Raw genomic sequence first — 5,691 nt, 5'->3', positions numbered from 1 at the left:
TCTGTAAAATTGTGTCTATAGTAACTCCAGTGTTTGAAATGTATCCCCGAAAACCGTAACATTTTGTAACTGTTACATGACACAGTGTTGCATTATTGCTACATTGTAATTAATAACTAATAACATTATAACTAGTATTTTTATAACAATAGCAACTGCTGTAACATAACAGCCTATATAAGTAATAATATGACTCTCATAATATAATATAACATATAACTGTTATAACAATAAATAATGTTACTGTTACTGAGTAAGAAAAAAATGGCCAACGATTTAAAATCAAAACTCGACGTACAGATCGAATGAGTGAACACGGACAAAACGCCCATTTTCAGTGACGTCTGCAGCATTTATGGGTCCATTCTTAGGGTTTCAGTTTGTTGTCCTTTATCGAAGCAGGCAGCACTTCCTGCATCTTGAAAGCTGTGGATTCGGGGCCGGCGGCGACGGGGAGCAGAAACTCAAACGCTTCTGAGATCCTACAGATGGGGGGCGCTTCTCCCCGGCCGAGTTGAACCCGAAGAGGAGTGTTCTTACAAAAAAAAACCCCCAGGCGCCGTGCAACGTGGCTGCACGCTTTTTGCATTCCCACCAGCAACGACCCAGAGTCTTTGCTCCTGTGCATCCTCGCCCGCCTTCGGTGTGGCCCGATTGCATGATTTCGGGCCGCCCTAAAAGGTGTGCAAGCGGCATCTGAGGGTCATTTTAATCTGCATTTCCCTGAGGACCCGGGAGGAGCAGCTTTTCATAGGCTCACGGCAGCAGCAGGATTTCCTGCAAACTCTCCTGCCGTTTTGCAAATTGCACACATGCATGCTCGTCCCTTAATGTGCACGCTCGTCCCTTAACAGGCGACAACCCCATTAACGGCCTCGGGGCCTCAGGGCCGCCTGGTGCTGTTTCCTGAGCAGCAGCCTTTTTTCCGTCCCCATGGGGTGGCCCTTGTGCACCCGCTTGTCAGGAGAGGCCACATGCCACGTCTCAGGACCGGCCCGGGGTCCATCCCTTATGGACGCTGGAGAAGAAATCCCACGTCACGTGTCTCAGAGACGTGCCGGTGGGGGGGGGCAGGTCAGCAAAGGATGACCCCAGCCGGGCCTGCCAGGCAGCATTGGCCAAAAAAAAAAAAAAAAAAAGAAAAAGAAAAATCCCAAACACGCCTTTTTTTTTTTTTTTTGGAGGGAGGGAGGAATGCAAACAAAAGATTTAGGGCCGTTCTGAGCGCAGATCCCGTCTCCTGATCCAAGATGGGCTCCAACCCCCCCAATTAGCGTCAAGATCCTTGTTTTTTTGGCAAATTCCTTCTGTCTCCTGAGGGATTAATTAAGCAGCGGGGTGGGCGGGGGGGAGTGAAGGCTGAGATTTCATTTAAGTGTCACGGGACCAGCCTCCCATCTCAAATTAGCCCAGGAGGAGAAGGAATTTCAGAAGAGGTTGCCTGCACCCGGGATCTCAACCCGCAAACCCCAGGCCTCCAAAGCAGAGTGTGCGAATTTAACCGCTATGCCCCCCGGGCTGGCCCTGAAACATGGCATTTTTAATAAGCGGCTTTGGTAATCAATGATGCCAAAAGGTAGGACTGACAACATAAAAGTGTATCATTCTTTCCAATAGTTAATCCTTTATTGATGTAACTACTTCAACAATAACTCAAAGCTCAGTCTGAAACAAAAGTAGGGACGGTAACGTGACGGCCTTTTGTCGGGGAGGGAAATCTTTTTCTCCGCACTCTTAGGTTTTGTGACTAGGGCCTGCAAATTAAACGGATGAGTGACAGATTCACAAGAGAAAAGTATGCAGATTTCATTTCGTTCAACTTTACATGTATGAGGGGCTTCCTACAAAGGACATGAAAACCCCAAAGAGACAGTTAGACTCAGGGGCTGACATGGCATTTAAGAAAGGGTGCTAAATTGCAACCGTGAGCAATCTCGTATGTTCTGAGGATGAGAGCCAGGACCAGGGAACTTGCCTGCCTTGGGCCGGGGCATGGAGACAGGATGACCCGACTTCCTTTTTGGCCCAGGGCATCCCAGTAAACAGCCATCTGCCTTAAGGGGTGAGGGTCAGAGGACAGTCAAGATGCCCTATTCCGAGGAGAGGGGCAATGACGTCTTCCCACGCGGGGAGCTCGGAGAAGACCCACCGAGGATCTCTTTGGTCCTGAGGCGCCCACGGGTACAGGAGGCTGGGCACGGCAGACGGGCCAGGGTGCTGAGCAGGTAGGAGGCAGAACGCCCCCGCCGGACACCACGAGGTGTCGCTCACCCCTGCCATTGACAGAACTCCTCGCGCCCATCCACGCCTGTTGTCGTTAATTTTACGCGTCCACGTGGCCAGGCTGCGGTGCCCGGTTGTTGGGTCAAACATGAATCTAGACGTTGCTGCGTTTTGCAGAAGTGATTAGGAATGGGTAGAGTAGGAGGAAAGCCGATCGATGCCTGCCTGCTGAGGGTGGGCCTCGCCCAATCAGTTGAAGGCATTAAGAGAAAAGATTGAGGTTCCCCCCAAAAAGGAGGAATTTGGCCTGCAGACCACAGCACAGAAATCCTGCCTGACTTACCAGCCTTGAGGCTCAACATTGCAACATAACGCTTACGCAGATCTCCAGCCTGCTGGTCCACCTGGCAAATTCCAGACTGGCCAGCCTCTCTGTGGGAGTCAATTCCTCAAAAAAAAAAAAAACTCATTCTCTCTCTCTTATATAGAGATTAGATAGATAGATAGATTGATTTCTTTGCCTATAATATATATTATATACATTTATTGTACACTTGTATATCATAAATAGAATGTAGATTTATATTTAAAAGTTTTTATAATTATAATCTTTATAAGTATATGTATTTTTATATTTTACATTTTACTTATATTTATTTATTTAATTTATTGATTAAATTTATTAAATTTTTATTTATTTAATTATTTATTCATTATTTGTAATATTTATATTATATTTTATTATACATATAATATATTATTATATATTATATATTTACTATTTCTATTTATTTAATTTATTTAATTTATTTTATTTAGTCATTATAATATTTATATTTTTATTATATGTATAATATATTATTATATGTTATATATTTATTACTTCTATTTATTTTTATTTTATTTATTTAATTTATTTTATTTAGTCATTATGTATAATATTTATATTATATTTTTATTAAACATATATTATATATTTATTATTTATATTTATTTTTATTTTTAAAATATATTTATAATTTTTATAAATATAACATACAATACTTATATGTAAATATATATAACTTAAATATATATATTTGTATATAATATATAAACATAATATATAATATATAATCTAAAATAAATAATTTATATAATTTTTTAACTTAAATAATGCATAGCATTTTTAACTTCCTCCACACAAAATAAAACTGGCTTCTTAACAAAGCTATCCATTTCTTCACGCGTCAATTCCACTGATGACGTGTCAACAGACCCCACCCAGCTTTTCCTTTTCTGGAATGTTCTGGCGCAGCCTAGCCGAGCCGACAGGCCCTCTGTGTGTCGCAACGCGCTGGGCGTTTGGCACACTCTGCCATGTGGGGATTGCTGCCTGGACAAGAACGCAAATTTTCCAAGCCAGCCAATCAGTCTTGGCCAAGAACCGTAACCGCCAGCGGTGTCTACATCAGATGCAAGCCAGGAACTGACATTTTGGACACAGAAAAGCAGGCTGGTCTCAAGCCAGGTGCTTCTCAAATTTTAGGCCACATCAGGATGCCCTGAGGGGCTTGTCACAGCTCCCACGGCCTGGCCGCAGCCCAGAGTTTGGGTTCAGGAAGGCTGGGGTGGGGTCTGAGGATCTGCAATTTTTTTTTTTTTTTTTTTTTGCTGAGGAAGATTGGCCCTGAGCTAACATCTGTCACCAATCCTCTTCTTTTTTGCTGAGGAAGACTGGCCCTGAGCTCACATCTGTGCCCATCTTCCTCTACTAAACGCCAGTGATTTGCTTTGAGACAGGAAAATTTAAGCAAACAAAGAAGGGCCTTAAGCGCAGAAGCCCGCCCACCCGGGAGCCGGCTTTGGCTAAGTGGATGGACGAGGGCATCCCGGGACGACCCCCGCCCTCCTTCCTTCCAGCCGCCTCTCACTGTGCAGGGACAATAACCCTGTCCAACGCCTCTGGGGTCTGCACGGCGGGGTCGCCTTCCTCTCAGGCCTGAGGATTATGGGGCCGGGCTGGTGGCAGGGGTCCCCCCACCCTGGCTGCAAACCCCAGAGCCTGGCCCTGGATTCAAAGGCCGGGTCAACCGAGCGTCCAATCGTTGCAAGCATCCCGTTAATGCCATGCACAGCTGTTTGCACACACACTGGGGAAGAAACACACGTCCTATTCACACACACGGAGTCTTTCGTCCTCAAGCCGGGGCGACAGGGAAGCTCAGAATATAGAGACTGTGCATCGTCGAGTCAACGTGAACCGGCCAGACGGAGCCAGCTCGTTGCATTTGCAACCGGGTGCAAAGGAGAACATTGAAATCCTCCTGATTTCATGCCTCTCTGGGTCTGACTTCTCTCTTTCTGGTCTCTTTCTCCAAGATAATAATAAGAATAATAATAACGACAACAGCACACAGGCAAGCTGTCCGGGGAGAAGATGCCAATGGTTGACGAGGATGGATGTTGAGAGACTTATTCTGCTGGTCATTTCAGCACATGTGCAAATACCGAATCGTGGTGGTGTGCACCGGATACTAGTAGAATGTAATAGGTGCATTATATCTCAGTAAAAAAATGCTAAAAAAAACCCCCAAAACAGCATGCGCTTCAGGATGCATGAAAACAGAACACTGCAAAACTTTTGCAGAGCTGTTCAATGATGCTGATAAAACACCTAACTCTCGATTGATGATTTTTTACCGTTTTGTAGTCCCATTTCCTGGGCTGGAATTTTGGCTCTATCGTCATCGCCTAGAGATATTAGGAACATGTTTTAAAAAAAACAACAGTTGTTTCACTTTCCATACGCCTGAAACGAGGATAATAATTGTATTTGCTTCAAAGCATTTTGAAGATGCAAAAACGGACTGAGACGGGTCGAGTGTTCAACTAGGTGAATGCAAAATAGGAAACGGTGAGTAGCTATGGGTCATGAAACTTATTACTATGAGACAGGCTGATACAAAGTATCAACAAAAGCCGATACAAAGTTTCAAAGGATTGATGGGAGAAAGGTTGACACAAAGTATGACAAACGCTGACACAAAGTATCAAATGATTGATGCGAGGCAGGTCGATACAAAGTATCAACAAAGGCTGATACAAAGCACCAGGTCATTACTATGAGACAGGTAGAAACAAAGTATCAGTAAACACAGATACAAAGTATCACTGCGAGACAGGGAGGCACAAAGTTTCAGCAAAAACTGATACAAAGTGTCTAAACATCACTATGAGACAGGCTGATACAAAGTATCAAAGCATTGCTGTGAGAGAGGTAGACACAAAGTGTCAGCAAAATGCTGATACAAAGGATCAGACTATTACTACCAGAGACAGATACAAAGTATCAATAAACACTGATACAAAGTATCAAAGCATTGCTGCAAGGGAAGGCAACACAAATTATCAGCAAAAGCTGATACAAAGTATCTAATCATCACTATGAGACAGGCTGATAGAAAGTATCAAAAGCTGATACAAAGT

At 43.8% G+C, this 5,691-nt stretch overlaps 1 protein-coding gene across 1 annotated transcript in view; it reads right to left on the bottom strand.

Moving 5' to 3' along the window:
- DHRSX (dehydrogenase/reductase X-linked) overlaps positions 1–5,691 on the bottom strand; it is a 106,104-nt gene that overhangs the window by 32,563 nt on the left and 67,850 nt on the right. The window lies entirely within an intron of this gene.

Source organism: Equus quagga, chromosome 10 (genome assembly GCF_021613505.1).
Source record: "Equus quagga isolate Etosha38 chromosome 10, UCLA_HA_Equagga_1.0, whole genome shotgun sequence".
NCBI lineage: Eukaryota > Metazoa > Chordata > Mammalia > Perissodactyla > Equidae > Equus > Equus quagga.
Note: the sequence above shows the minus strand (reverse complement) of the source record. Positions and strands in the feature narration are given on the sequence as shown.